Source organism: Protopterus annectens, chromosome 13.part0 (genome assembly GCF_019279795.1).
Source record: "Protopterus annectens isolate FY-2018-M chromosome 13.part0, PAN1.0, whole genome shotgun sequence".
In the NCBI taxonomy this organism is placed as follows: domain Eukaryota; kingdom Metazoa; phylum Chordata; order Ceratodontiformes; family Protopteridae; genus Protopterus; species Protopterus annectens.
Window position 1 is genome coordinate 71084814 of NC_056747.1, and position 16031 is coordinate 71100844.

Genomic DNA, 16031 nt, shown 5'->3' on the forward strand with positions numbered 1-16031 from the left:
CTAGCTGAACATGAATGTCTCAGCCAGACAGCAATAGCCTGGTTGCAAGACTATCTGGATGGCCGTCAACAAACAGTATTATGGCAACAAAAACTCTCTCCACTTCTACCCATTACTTTAGGAGTCCCACAAGGTTCTATCCTTGGCCCACTTCTCTTTACAGTTTTCACAAATAAACACCACACAGCCACAAGAGACACCACACTCATACAGTACACAGACGATTCAACCCTAATATGCGGTGCTTCTACCCTCCAGCAACTAGAACAAATAACTCAACAGTCATTTACAACTATAGAAGCTTGGCTAGCTAATGCTCAAATATACTGAACCCCCTCCCAAAAAAAAACTTCTTCTGTTTCACCCTACTAGAGCCCCTGCCACTCCCCTACATTCAAAATTACCTCAGCCAATGACACCATCACAACTCCAGTTTCTATTACTAAGCTATTAGGGGTTACTATTGACCAGAATATGTTATTTGACATTCATGTAGTCTAAGCCATAAAAAGTACATAAAAAACTAGGGTGCCTCTACAGGAGCAAGCATTACCTCACAGCCGACACCAGAGCCACTATTGCAAGAACCCACCTTATCTCAGCATTACTCTATGCATCCCCTATCTTTACCAACCTAAGAAAAACAGATACAACAAAACTAGAAACTTGTTACAATAAAATAGCAATGTTTGCTACAGACGCCAACTATAGATCCCACCATTGCCACTTTCTCAAAAAACTCTCATGGTTCTCACACTGCTACAATACAACCAGCTCAAAATGGCTCACCAAATAATAAACCAACCAAAAAATAAACTCCAGCCCTAAATAACCTATTATCACAGTACTCTAACAAAAGGACTCTTCGCTGTAGCAAAAAGGCATTATTAGAAATAACAAAACCCAAAAACATAGCTGGGGAATCCATCTACTCCTGTACTGTCACCAAAGCCTGGAAAAGCCTTCCACTAGACATCAAATCTAACACTAGCATAGTCCAGTTCAAAAAACTACTAAAAGCCCACCTGTTTGCCACATGGATCTGTCCATGTATGGAACTGGGCTAAATGGCTACACTAGAATAAACCAAGTCAGCTAACATATTGACCAAATTACTGGCCCAGACTTTCCAAGCTAAATGACTCCATCATTATCTAAGTCACACCAAACATGCTAAATCCTTACTATTCAAAAACCCTTCTAGTGTCTTCTACAATGTCACTATACAGTTTCCTTTAGCATACCTCAAGATCAAACTTATAAATACTGCCCAATCTTGTAAAGGCTGTATATAAAGCAATCTGCTCCCACTGTTACTGTGCTTGTATGTTTTTGTATAAATACTATAAAGTCCCGTGGTGGTGCAGTGGTAACATTGTTGCCTAACAGCAAGAGGTTTGCCTGTTTGATTCTCGTCTGGAGCACCTTCTGTGTGGAGTCTGCATATCCTCCCCATGGTCAAGTGGCATTTGAAAGGCATGCATGAATGGGCGTGCCTTGGTTAAAGGTTGGGCATCAAGCTGACACCTTGGCACCATAAAAATCTACTGCCGATTATTAGCAGACAGGAGTTCTAATGTAGCAACCCCTAACCATGAAAAGCTGAACCAGCAACAAATATAAACTCTAATTTGTTTCTTTTTATAAATGCTATGTCAATTTTGTTAAGATTTCTGAAGAAATCCTATGTAAAATTGTTAAACTTCTTATTCTTGGTATGTTTTGGAGCTTTTCTCCCCAGGCCTCCACTGAAAATGGACATTTTGTCCAGTCTGAATTTCCCAGTAAACAAATGTAAAATGAATAAAATATTTCAGATCTACCCCTGATTTAGTCTTTTGTCCTCCCATTATTTTTGGCTTCACCCAGAATTCTTGCAGCAGCTCTCGGTGGATCTTACCTTCCCGGTGGAATCTTATGGGGTACACAATGCTCGCTCACTATAGTCCTGTATTTCCAGTAGCTTAATTTAATACTCTTTTCACTTGTCTCTGGCTGTAATGCCTTTCTATCCTTTTCAGTGATTGGAATTGTGTTGGTAACTGGGACAACAGTTTGGCATAAATGAAGTGCTGTGTTACTTTTTTTTTTTTTTTTTGATAACCTCATAACTGCAGCATGTGTTGCAATTTCCCTTACCAGCTAAGATGTAAAGTTTGCTATATGTCACTAATAGTCTATATTTATATGGAGCTGCCTGGTGTTAAACTCTTTAACGGATTTTAAATGACAATATAGCAGGAATTAATGGCTTTGATGTGGCGGCCTCTTCCTTCCCAGCCTCCCTGATATGCATCAACCAAAGATGGTTTACATTACTAGCACAGCCAGAAGAAAATACTTTTACTGACGGCAGCATGCAGAGAGAGATGATAAAAGTTAGTGCATGCATGAAACCTTAAGAGCAATGCTTTGCATCATATTTTATTTTTATATGACAGTCTGTGGCTCAGATTAAAGGGAGGGAGAATCAATTTAAAATTATAAAAAAATGACATATTTGAGTTTCTTTTTAGTAAACCTAAACCTAAAATGTTTCCTTTGCCTCTGACTCAGAACTGTAGCTTCAGGCTAAACTGTTTAAATTAGGTGCATTTCTGGTCATTTGTGGCTAACATTGATTGGATGTAATCAGGGTTTGTTTTAGCTAGAATCAGTGACCCTCATATATGTTTTCGCCTAATAGTATATACCCCATATTCTTATTTCTTCTTGTCTACAAGATGTAATAGGTAAAGAGAGAAATTCAAAAAAGAAAAATATGGAATGTCACACACACACAAAAAAGGCAAACATGATTGCAGAAAACGATGATTCTTGAATGACTGGTTTTCCTTGTATGGGATAACGGAATTGGAATAAAGAGAAAGAGAATATTTTTGTGGTATGAAAATGTTGACTTTGGTAGAGCTCTCCTTCATTGTTTCCATTTCATTTACAACTCTGGAGACTCTGCCAACATGTTATTGTGTTTTGGATAAGATAGTACCAGGTTTATATTTTAAAAATTCTGATTTTTATTTTTACTTAACAGACGATAGCTATTACAGCTATTTTATACATTTAATAAACTAGTCATAGGTCTCAACCTCTTAAGTGGCCAATGTGGAACTCAGACCCTAACAATGTGTGACAAATGGTCAAAATGTGGAACACCCTATTTTCCCACTGCGTGAAAGGTGCCATTGCCATGGAGCATGGTAGAACTGTAAAATTCAATAACACACACTTCTCAGGTCCAAAAACCTTTATTTGATAATCTGCAATACCATAACCACACCATAAGTAAATGCAACATCACTTTACAAAAATAAAAATGACATTTACTGCATTTTCTAAAGACATATTTCAATTCACACAACGTTTAGACCAAGTTAAACATCCTATCATACGTCTGATGTAGACTTATTGTATGCTGCTGTGGCTTTCTTGGCAGCCTCTAAAACATGTTTTTGTAGCTTAATATCACAGACATCCAGTTCTTCATTCATTTTATCTGCCAACAAAGAGTTCAGTGTTTTTACAGTCAGGGACTGACGCAGTTCAGTTTTCACTTTCCGCAACATACTAAATGTTCTTTCCGCTTGTGCATTAGAGTGTGGCAAGCAAAGTAGGCTCATCATCAGCTGCTTAAAGAGTGGCAATTTCCCTTCAGTGCAAAGGTCCCTCCGAACTAGTTTATTTTGTGGTTTACATTATTTAATGAGTTTCTATGACTTTTGTAATATTTGGGGAAGAGGGACTTAACAGTTGCTTTTTATTACAGAGTTTCATTTTATTGATGTATGGGAAAATCAGCAAATATTTTCCCTTGAAAATATTCTTGCAGAATATTAAATCACCTGCAGTGTAATAACGTGTGACTGAGATTTCACACACATTTCATACTTTTTTCCAAGTCTGATTTGTTTGTTTGATTATGTTGAGTTATTCAGAGCAGTGTCTAAAGTTGGAAGTATGCCTCTGGAGAATGATCATTGGTACTGAACATTAGGTGTGTGGCATTCGTTTAGTTTTATGAACCCAGGCTATTCCATCCTGAGTCAATGTCTATTTACAGGGATCATTCAGTGTAAATCCACAACAAACTTTTATTTCATTTAGGGATGTAGGTTGCATTTCACACGCATAACAATGAAGTTATATCTCAGTACAGTACAATGTTACATACAGTATAACTGTTAGTATTACAGTCATATTCAATGTAACAAATACATGTAAATATACACAAAGTGCAGTACACAAAATCATATGTTCAAAAATTGTACAGTTCTTGATAGTCAAAAAACAAATTTTGGTTGATATCTCCTTAAGACCTTAACAGCTGGGTAAAGAGAAAAGGATGGGGGAATCCTAATTGAAAGACCTGCTCAGATAGAGTTTTCAACTGAATCTAGAATATAAGCTTCTGTTACAAAAGGAAAAATAGCATATTATATAAAATACTGCATGATAGCAATAGAAATCAATCAGAGTAGGTTAGAAATTATGGGAAGAGAGACTGGATAACAATTTATAAGGAAACAATAGGAGGACATACATATAGCTCCCAAATATGCATTAAAGACTAGAAGATTTAGGAACTTTGTTTGGAAAGGATTACATAGGTATTTTTATACCCCAGGCAGACTCCAAAGAATTTTTCCTTCAATAGATAGCATATACTGGAGGTGTGATGAAGAATAAAGAGGTAACTAGGAACATATGTTGTTGGAGTGTAATGTGTTGGCAAAACTGAAAAATTCCATACAGAGTGTTTTGTCAGAAATATAGGATAAGTATTTTACAAACTGAAAATCCAATAAAAAACTTAAGAAAAAAAGAAATATGGGCTGAGCAAATGGGTGTAACTAACAAAATTATTGTAACTAAAGAAAATTATTTTTTGAGCTAGCATACATAACTTGAACTGCCTGGAGATAGTGAGGCCTTGTTAACTTTATTTCTGGTGGCTATTACAAAACAATTACTAGAAAATGTAAATGAATGTCTAGACCAACTGTAGTTGAAATATTAAATATTGTAACAGAGGTAAAAGAACATGAAATGGCATCTTTAGAAAGGGTAGGAGCAAATTACATAGAACAGAATGGAAATTGTGGGAACAATACATGCAGAATAATGTTTTGGAGGAGTGAGGTTTATGAGAATGCAGGAATTGATCAATTTATGTAATAATGAATTAATACAGCAATAACCCATCCCTGGGTGTGGGCAATGCTGTATTTGCCCACGGTTGGCATGGTTTGGTCATGAGGGCGAAGCCCGAGTGGCCAAACAAAGCCAACCGTGGGTAAATCCAGCATTACCCACAACCAAAAGTGGGTAATTGCTATTATACAATGACATTATTTAAGAAAAAAAATAGTTACTTTTCTTAAATAATGGCATTGTATAATGCCTCCTTGCTGCCCTTCCACAGCTGTCTGGTATTCTGCGGCAGTTCTGATGTACTGCGCATGCACGCAGTACATCAGAGCCATGGGCAAAAGCAACGGAGAAAGCAAGATCTCCATTGCTTTTTACTGTTTCGCTATGTTAAATGGGTTTAACATAGCGAGACAGCTTTAAAAAAAGCAACGGAGAATCTCTGTTGCTTATTTTAAAGCTGTCTCGCTATGTTAAACCCATTTAACATAGCGGGACAGTTTTGAAAAAAGCAACTGAGAAAGCAAGATCTCCATTGCTTTTTACAAACTGTCTCGCTATGTTAAATGGGTTTAACATAGTGAGACAGCTTTAAAATAAGCTCAAGGAAAATATTTGCTGATTTTCCCATACAGATCTCTGTTGCTTATTTTAAAGCTGTCTCACTATGTTAAACCCATTTAACATAGCGAGACAGGTTTAAAAAAAAAAAGCAAGGGAGAAAGCAAGATCTCCATTACTTTTTACACACTGTCTCGCTATGTTAAAGGAGTTTAACATATCTCCATTGCTTTTTTTAAACCTGTCTCGCTATGCTAGACTCCTTTAACATAGCGAGACAGTGTTTTAAAAAAGACTTATACTAATGGAAAAAGTCCGGGTGACCGGACCTTTTTCCATTAGTATAAGTCGATTTACAACGTGCACGCTGACAATCAGCGTGCACGTTTTGGAATATTAATGGGGGTCATGGTATAATGATAAATATCCAAATGAATATACGTGATGTGTAATATTTGCAAGTTGGAATATGTCAATATGGTTTGTTTTCTTTTATTTAAATGTGTTTTCTATGTCTTAAGTGATAGATAATTCAATAAAGGTGTTAAAAAAGATATTAACTGCTGGTTACATTTATTGGTGTTGTATCCTCAGTGACAGCAGTTTGAGCATTTGTCTCTGCATATACTGGTTTATATTTATAATTACCATTGTCATTTATTGTTATGTTTGGCATGTTGGCCACATATCAGCAGTGTCAGGGGCTCAACAGATAGCATACAGAAAAGCTGTGGGTTCTATTCCCATCCAGGTGACACTGCAGTACTGCATGGGTGTGGGGAGAGAGGTGCTGCACTTCTGTTATGATGCTAAACTTGTCTGCTTAAGTTGGTGGTAGCTCACATGGATATAAAGGATAGCACAGCACCTATCAAAAAGAGTAGGTTGTTGTAGTATCTTTTGGCTTTTCCCGGTTAGGGGTCGCCACAGCCGAACTCCAGTCCGCTAATGATTGGCAGTAGATTTTTACGTGCCGAGTTGCCAGCTCTGACAGATAACCTTCAGCGAAGGTACGCCCATTCACGCATGCCTCCACACAGAAGACGCTTTAGCTGAGAATCGAACAGGACATCTTACTATGAGGCGACAATGCTACCACAGCACCACCACCACAAATTCCCCTATTCCCTGGGCCAAATTTTCCCAGGAGTAGAAATACCACCACCACTAGTTTTACCTGAAAAGTGGGCACTAACATAGTGAGACTAATTTAGAAAACAACAGCTAAATAAAATAATTCTCATAGTAACTTCCACATTTATTTTGAGTATACAGCTTAGCAAAGAACAGACTCACTGAGCACAGGTGGTCAGGAACTCATTCCAATGAAAAGACTAAATGTACCCCTATCTTATATAATTACCAGCTGTATGATCAAACATATAAACAGAAGGTAAACATCTCTCAAAGAAAGGAATTACTTTTTTCACTTGCACACTTGGAAATGGCCCAGCAGGTATGGAAAACAGAAGCTGGATAGATGAAGTCTGCTAAGTACAAGCAGTAGAGAAACAAAAGAAAAGATGTAACAATTTCTGGACAAGGCATTCAAGTAGCTGTACACAAATGAAATGATTTATTGTAAGGCAACAATGAGGTTGTAGTTTTGTGATTTTATTTATCTGTTGTATATGTGTGTGCGTACATGCATGATCGTGTGTGCATGTGTGTAAATTCTCAGTTTTCAGTTATATGACGGTTTCACACTGAAATTGCAATAATCACTCTCAGTGACACTGGTATTGTTTAGTCCTGTTATTAGTAATAAGGTAATGCATGCTTCCTGGAGTATTTTATATTTGTTTTCCTGGATAAATTATATGCCGTCTTATGAGGGGCATCACTGAATGCTGGAATTTACAAGAGTGAATTGGGTTATTGCTGCAGTAGGTGTGCTTTTATTTATTTATTTATTTCCAGTTTGATTACCGGAGAGGTCCACTGGGCCCCAAGGACACGTTTTCAGTGGAGGCCCGGGAAGAAAAGCTCCAAAAATATAAATTACAGAAATATCAAAAATATAAATGATGCACTGAGGAGAACAGTTTACACAATAAGAACATTCATTATTTCAAATAGTCAAAACAAATTCATTAAGGTTTTTCTTATGGGTTATACAATTATAAAGCTATTCTTATAGAGTAATTTGGGAAAATGCATTATATATGCACATAGAGAAGAGAGTTAAGACATTTTTCATGTACTAGTTTTAAACTGTGAATCCGAAAACATTTTGCATGCACTCGTTTTAAACTGTGAATCTATTTACAATATTTACACAAAGGAGTTTAAGGATAAATAGCTGTAGGACTTTTTAAGTTCTAGGGTGCACTCTTAGTAGGATAGCAGTGTGGCCTTGGATAGTTTTTAGGTGGGGTGAAGGCAGGTGCATTTCCATTTAGTGGACAGATGTTTGAAAAGCTGAGTTTTGAAATTTTCAGAGTTTGCTATTGTTCTTAGAGAGGAAGGAAGAGAGTTCCAAGCCTTGCCAATAGTGAAGGAGAGGAGAAGTTGGCCAGCTGGACGTTTAGGTTTGTTGATAGCAATCAGGTTTTGATGCTCAGATCTGAGAGTTCTGTTGGGGATGTAGGGTGGAAGGATGTTAGCTAGAGCAGGACAGTTAGTTGGATGAAATATCAGTCTGTGTGCTGTGGTGAGCTGCAGATAGTTTAGGTAGTTTGGCAGTTCTAGCCAGTTTAGAGATTGAAGGGAAAGGCAATGATAGGTGGAATTTTTACTGTTTGTGGCAAATTTAGAGATTTTTGTTGTAGCAGCTTTCTAGTTTGGAGGTGATTGAGCAGGACAGGTTGGTTAGGAGAGGGGCTCCGTATAATAATGAGAGCAGAAGGCAGGTAGTAGCCAAAGTGTGCCTGGTGGAGTGAGAGGGAAAGCGATTGTTCCTATATAGCATACCTAGTTTTTGGTGGGTTTTCTTAATATTTTGTTGAATATGTATGTCATACTTAAGGAATTTCTCGATTGTAACACCGAGAAGTTTGGCAGAGGGAACCACTTCTATAGGGAAGTTGGAGTGACTAAGGACTTTGAAAGTATCTTTATCATAGGAGTAGGACTTTCTGGGAGGCGGGAGAATTTTGGATTTGTTAGCATTAAGGGAGAGGTGATTTTGCCGCATCCAGTTTTCAGTGGTTGAGAAAGCAGCTTCGGTTTTGAGGAGCAGTTCAGAGATGTTTGAGGCAGAGCAAACTAAGCTTGAATCATCTGCGTATTGAATAATTTTGGCATGGGGGATAGCAATGTGAAAGTTATTAATGAAAATATTAAATAGCATGAGTCCAAGGATGGATCCCTGTGGTACACCAGTTGGGGTAGGTAGGAAGGAGGAGATGGAGTTTTTCCATTTGACTGCCTGAGACCTATCTGATAAGGAGCTAGAGAACCAGCATAGAGAGTTAGGTGAGAGATGCAGGTTTGAGAGGTGAAGGAGAAGGTGTTTATGGGAAACAGTATCAAAAGCTTTAGAGAGATCAAGCATAAGAGTAGAGACCAGGTGACCTGAGTCTCAGGCTTGATTGATAGTTTCTAAGAAGGAGAGTAGAGCAGTGATAGTACTATGGCCAGGGTGGAAACCATGTTGGGTTGGTGTAAGAAGATGGTTTTGGGTTAGAAAAGGCATTAATTGGTGGTGAATGCACTTTTCTAAGATTTTTGAGATTGGTGAGAGTAGAGCGATAGGGCAAAAATTTGAGATGCTGGTGTTCTTGCCTCCTTTGTGAAGAGGAATAATGTATGCTGAGTGCCAAAGTTTGGGGACGTAAGATTCCTTAATAGATCTATTGATAATGATGCTGATTGGGAGTGCTATACCATCTGTGGCACATTTTAGGAAAGAGGAGGGAATATTGTCAGGGGCATTAGAGCAGGGTTTAAGTTTAGACAAAAGTATTTTTATAAAGTTAGTCGAGACAGGTTTGAGCTTGAACCTGAGTGGAGGGTTATTGGGGTAATTGGAGGGAGAAGATGGGGGGACAGATGGGTTATTGCTGGGGAAGGTCTTGGTTAGGTTGGATATTGTTTGTATGAAGAGTTAAATTCTGAGCTTATTTCTAGGTCAGATTTACTAGGATCAGGACAGGGATTATTCTTGGAGCTGGAATTAAGGAGAGAGTTTATTGAATTCCAGAATTTCTTGGGGTTATTGTTATTATTTGACTGGAGGTTGATGTAATATGATTTTTTGTCCTTAGTGATGTGTTGTTTTGCTTGGTTATGTAGTTGTTTGTATTGAAGCAAGGCATTGGGCAGTTTATTGTTTTGGAACAGCTTCCATAGTTTGTCCCTTTGATGCATAATTTGTTTAGTATGTTTAGATATCCAAGGAGCAGTATTTCTTTTTACCCTTTTATTTCTGATAGGGGCAAGAGAGTTTAGCGTATCTAAGAAGATAGAGTTGAAGTAGTCAATAGCAGTATCAAGAGGGAGGGTTTTTAGGTCTTGCCAGTCCATTTGTTTGAATAGGTTTGAGAAGGTTATGGGGTTAAAGTTACTAAGATTACGAGTTAGAATGTATTGGTGTTCGCGAGGAGAAGCGTTGGTAGCGCGATGAATAAAGGCTGGGAGGTGGTCACTAATAGTATCAGGAATTGTTCCAGAATTAGTGATTTTATTTGGATCTGAGACTAGGATCCAGTCAATAGAGGATCCTGGGGGGGGTTAGTTTTGTTTGGTTGGGTTAGATAGTGAATTGTTTGAGTGAAGTTGTAAAGGTCAATGGCTTGGGAGGGAGAGAGAGACAGTTGATTTTGTTCCATTCGATATTTACATCACCCAAGATGTATGTTTCGTAGTTAACTTTAGTAGATGCCCACTGGAGAATGTCTTCGAGGATAGGGATATTGTTCCTGGGGGAGATATATAGGGCAATAATACAGATATTTTTGTGTCTATTTAGTTTCAGTAGTCCAGCTGTAAGTTCAGTATTTTTGAATTGAGGAAGTGGAGTTTGGAGGGGGATTAAAGTAAGTGATTTGGAGTAGGCTATGGCAGAGCCACCACCTTTTTTATTTGGTCGGTCATTTCTAAGAATGTGGTATCCTGGGGGAAGGATCTCTGAATCAAAGATATGGGGTTTAAGCCAAGTCTCGGAAATGGCTAGGATGTCTGGTTGGTTATGGGTTAGCCAAGCCTGGAAGAGGTGGACTTTGTTACTGAGACTCTGGGAGTTCAAGTTGAAGATTCTCAGGGTGTTTGGGAGGGGGGAAGATGGAGATGGTGAAGATTCTCAGGGTGTTTGGGAGGAGGGAAGATGGGGATGGATAATTATTGTTAGCAGAGAGAATGGGGCCAGGGTTGGGGTGGATATTTCCAGCTAAGAATATGTTGTTGAATGGAGAAGACTTAAGAAATGTAGGTTTACAGATTGAGAGTTTAGTTGTATGTAAGGTTATTTTATGTGTGAATGTATTAGCAATAGTGGAGAAGATTTTATAGTGGAACAGGTAGAGCTGACTGGGCAGAATAAGATAAGAGGAGATAAAATGGAAATGAGAGTAAGAGTTAGGGTGAAGGGAGTTTTCAGTGGATATTATTTTTGTTGGTGGGATTGGGCAAGCAAAGGGAGAGTATGAGCTGGTATAGCATGAAGGAATCAGAAAGAGAAGGAGGAAGCAGAGGGCTTTGAGTTGCTGGAGGATTGAGGAAAGCATGCTTATGCAAAGGGAGAAAGATAGGGATTTCAGTTGAAGTAGAGAGTACGTTAAAGATGAAGACTGAATTTGGAAAGAGGAGTAGTTTGCCTGAAGTTATATGAAGGAGGAGGGAATATAGTTGTGAGGGATGTAGGGAATGGAATAGTGAGGGACATATGATAGAGGAGATGTATGAGAGGAGAGAGAGGAAGTGGGTAGGTGGAGTGAATAGGCAGAGGCTGATGTTGGGTAAATTAGACTGGGTGGGTGGAGAGCGGTTGTAGGGCGGGAAGAAGAGCTATTGGGTAATTGGACTGGGTGGGTGGAGAGATGGAGGAATAAATGTAGGAGTGCTAGGGGCAGGTGAGATTTGGGGGCACAGTAGGGGAGTGGAGTGAGCCCGCAGGGCGAACGGAGCAGGTTCAGACAGGTAAGGAGGAGAGATTCTGAGAGAACAATCAGTGAGCAGCAAGCTAGTTCAATTCACCTTACTGGTAAGTAAGGGTGAGTGTAGGTTGAGATAATCTGAGGTGGTGATAGAAGAGGAGGTAGCAGGGGGGTAGAATGCTGAGGAGTGCAGCAGGTAGACTATGAGGTATATAGGCAGTCTAGTACAGCAGATCTGTACTTGGGAATGATACAAGGAGGCAAAGAAGGGTAAAGTGTAAAACAAGACTAGTAGAGGGAGCTGCCTAGAGGGGGAAAAATGTGTAGGAGCTATGCTGGGGGTGGGAGAGAGATAGAGATCAGAGATAGCTATTATGAAGGGAGAGGAAAGGACAATTTACAGTTACAGGTGGCTATGCAAGGCCAAGAGAACGTATTTATGCAGGGCTAGAGAGGTGTATGGCTGCCGGGTAACCTGGCTTGGTGGCAGGTTTTTAATACAGATAGGAAATAAATTTGACAAAGTATCAGCTTCACTACTTGGTGGGGGAAACACGTACTATATTGCTTCCCAAGGTAACAGGGTTCTGATGTAGGACAGCAAGTAGCTTTACTACTTGTTGAAGAGGCTGAAATTGTTTGTCTGGGGTCCTTATTCACCACTCAGGGATGGTCCTTTAGTCCTAGAGCAGGGTTGGATGGTAAGAAAGCTGGGAGGGTTGGAGAGAAAAGAAAAAAAAAGAGTGGAGAGAAACCGGGTTAATTTAGATACAACATGTAGGCATTTCAATCAGTACAAATATGCAGCACATCATTCATTTCAGAGAAACAGCCTTCTAAGTTAAGGTAGCAATGCAAGCAATTCAGTCAGTAGAGTAACCCTTAACACATATTACAATATAGGAAACAGGCTAGTGCACATATTATAGTTAACATGTACAGTATAGGAAAAGGCCGAAACACAATAGTCCATGCAATAGGCTATAGCACGTAAGGACTGTAATAGGCCGTTTCCACAATGCATATGATTCAGCAGTGCATTTATGCAGATATGTATAAATACATGGAAAAATCACTTTACCCAAGACAGCTCCTAAAGTAAGATATCTACACATGGAAAACTAAGCTATAGTACCCTCACTACTTCAGAGGACACTGCAATAGTTAATGAAAGGATTGAGAAGGGAGGCTAGGTACTAACTCATTCCTCACTCAGTGTGTATGTTAGTAGCAAGTATGCAGACCCTGCAAGATCTACCTTAAATTGTGGAACACCATCCTACTGATGGTGAGTGTAAGTGAGGGGGTTCGGAGTTCTCCTGCTCGTACACCACTTAAGCATTGGAGTGTACAGCATGGGCTTTATAGTAGCCACAAGTATATGCTTTTCACTGTGTATTTAAGCTAAACAAGAGATAGTTAAGGCTGTTTAAAAAGCGCTGGTTGAATAGAGTGTTGGAAATGCTTTTGCACTGTGTAGTGTTTACACCAACAGTTTCCCCAAGCCTAACTAATGTGTCGCTGGCAATTGGGGACACAGACTCCCTCAGGCTATAAAGGAATTGGAGAAAAAAAGTGGGGTGGGAATTGAAAGCAAGTCCATTCAGCTGGGTGGGAAAAGGATAGCAAAAAAAAAAAAAATGCTCACAGTAAAAATGAGCTTTTTCCAGGAAAGTTAACCCAGATCGCCTTTGAATGATAAAATTTGTTATTTCAGGCTAGTTCCGACTGAGTAGCCAAGCGAGTTACTGATAGACAAAATGTACTGCGAGTAACCCTCTAAAGTGAAAGTGAAATACCATGGGTAACCATAGCGCTGTGTTACAGGATTGAGGTAGCATGCATCAACTCCATGTGGTAAGCGCAGTTGTAAATTGCTGTTACATACATAAAATAAGCCAGCTCAACAGTGCATACAAAACACCTGGTCGCTCATCACAAATTGTCAGGCTGGTCTAACATTTAGAGTGTTACTACAAGGCAATGTCAGGTAGCAAACAAAAAATACACTTCAGAAAGCCTAAAAAATAAAAACAGATGAAAAATAACAGCCCACAATATATAACAATGACTTAGTCACTTAAATGTGTTTTAACAGGCTAGACTGGAACTCAAGCAATGACTCGACGTTATTACAGTTTGCATTCTATATAAAAACAGCAATAAACAAACTTACATTGTTAAAAAGACGCTACAGCCAGGAAAAATGCACAGCAGCCAGGGGGTTAATTCCAGTAGTAAAGATGGCACCATGCAGGGCTTTGGGTATTAATAGACTTGTAGAGGAAGTGATGAGGGAAGGGGAGACTAGGTGCCGGCAGGTGGAATAGAGGAGGGCCAGAGAAACCTAGGCTAGGTGATCGAGATTCTAGTGGGAGTATCTTATTAGTGTGTAATTAGAAGGAGGAGGGAAAGAGAAACTGAAGCTATAGAGGGGTGAAAAGGGTATCAACAGCAAGAGGCAGAGTGCAGGAGGAACAGTTGCAGGGTTCAGACAGGTAAGGAGGAGAGAGTCTGAGAGAACAACCAGTGAGCAGCAGGCTAGTGCAATTCACCTTACTGGTAGGTAAGGGTGAGTGTAGGTTGAGATAATCTGAGGTGGTGATAGAAGAGGAGGTAGCAGGGGGTAGAATGCTGAGGAGTGCAGCAGGTCGACTATGAGGTATATAGGCAGTCTAGTACAGCAGAGCTGTACTTGGGAATGATACAAGGAGACAAAGAAGGGTAAAGTGTAAAACAAGACTAGTAGAGGGAGCTGCCTAGAGGGGAAAAAATGTGTAGGAGCTATGCTGGGGGTGGGAGAGAGATAGAGATCAGAGAAAGCTATTATGGAGGGAGAGGAAAGGGCAATTTACAGTTACAGGTGGCTATGCAAGGCCAAGAGAACGTATTTATGTAGGGCTAGAGAGGTGTATGGCTGCTGGGTAACCTGGCTAGGTAGTGGGTTTTTAATATAGATAGGAAATAAATTTGAGAAAGTATCAGCTTTACTACTTGGTGGGGAAACACATACTTTATTGCTTCCCAAGGTAACAGGGTTCTGATGTAGGACAGCAAGTAGCTTTACTTCTTGTTGAAGAGGCTGGAATTGTTTGTCTGGGGTCCTTATTCACCACTCAAGGATGGCCCTTTAGTCTTAGAGCAGGGTAGGATGGCAAGAAAGCTGGGAAGGTTGGAGAGAAAAGAAAAAAAATAGAGTGGATAGAAACCTAGTTAATTTAAATACAAGATATAGGCATCTCAATCAGTACAAATATACAGCACATCATTCATTTCAGAGAAACAGCCTTCTAAGTTAAGGTAGCAATGCAAGCAATTCAGTCAGTAGAGTAACCCTTAACACATATTACAATATAGGAAACAGGCTAGTTCACATATTATTGTTAACATGTACAGTACAGGAAATGGCCGAAAGACAATAGTCCATGCAATAGGCTATAGCACGTAAGGACTGTAATAGGCCACTTCCACAATGCATATGATTCAGCAGTGCATTTATGCAGATATGTATAAATACATGGAAAAACTCATTTTACTCAAGACGGCTCCTAAAGTAAGATATCTACACATGGAAAACTAAACTATAGTACCCTCACTACTTCAGAGAATGCTGCAATAGTTAATGAAAGGATTGAGAAGGGAGGCTAGGTACTAACTCAGTCCTCGCCCAGCACTTATGTTAGTAGCAAGTACACAGACCCTACAAGATCTACCTTAAATTCTGGAACACCATCCTATTGATGGTGAGTGTAAGTGAGGGGGTTCCGATTTCTCCTGCTCATACACCACTTAAGTGTTGGGAGTGTAGAGCACAGGCTTTATAGTAGCCACAGGTATATGCTTTTCAGTGAGTATTTAAGCTAAACAAGATATAGTTAAGGCTGTTTAAGAAGTGCTGGTTGAATAGAGTGTTGGAAACGCTTTTGCACTGTGTAGTGTTTACACCAACAGTTTCCTCAAGCCTAACTAATGTGTCGCTGGCAATTGGGGACACAGACTCCCTCAGGCTATAGAGGAATTGGAGAAAAAAAATGGGTTGAGAGTCGAAAGCAAGTCCGTTCAGCTGGGTGTGAAGAGGATAGCAAAAAACAAATGCTCACATTAAAAAATGAGCTTTTTCCAGGAAAGTTAACCCAGATAGCCTTTGAATGATAAAATATGTTATTTCAGGCTATTTCCGACTGAATAGCCAAGCAAGCTACTGATAGACACAATGTACTGCAAGTAACCCTCTAAAGTGAAAGTGAAATACCAAGGGTTACCATAGCGCTGTGTTACAGGATTGAA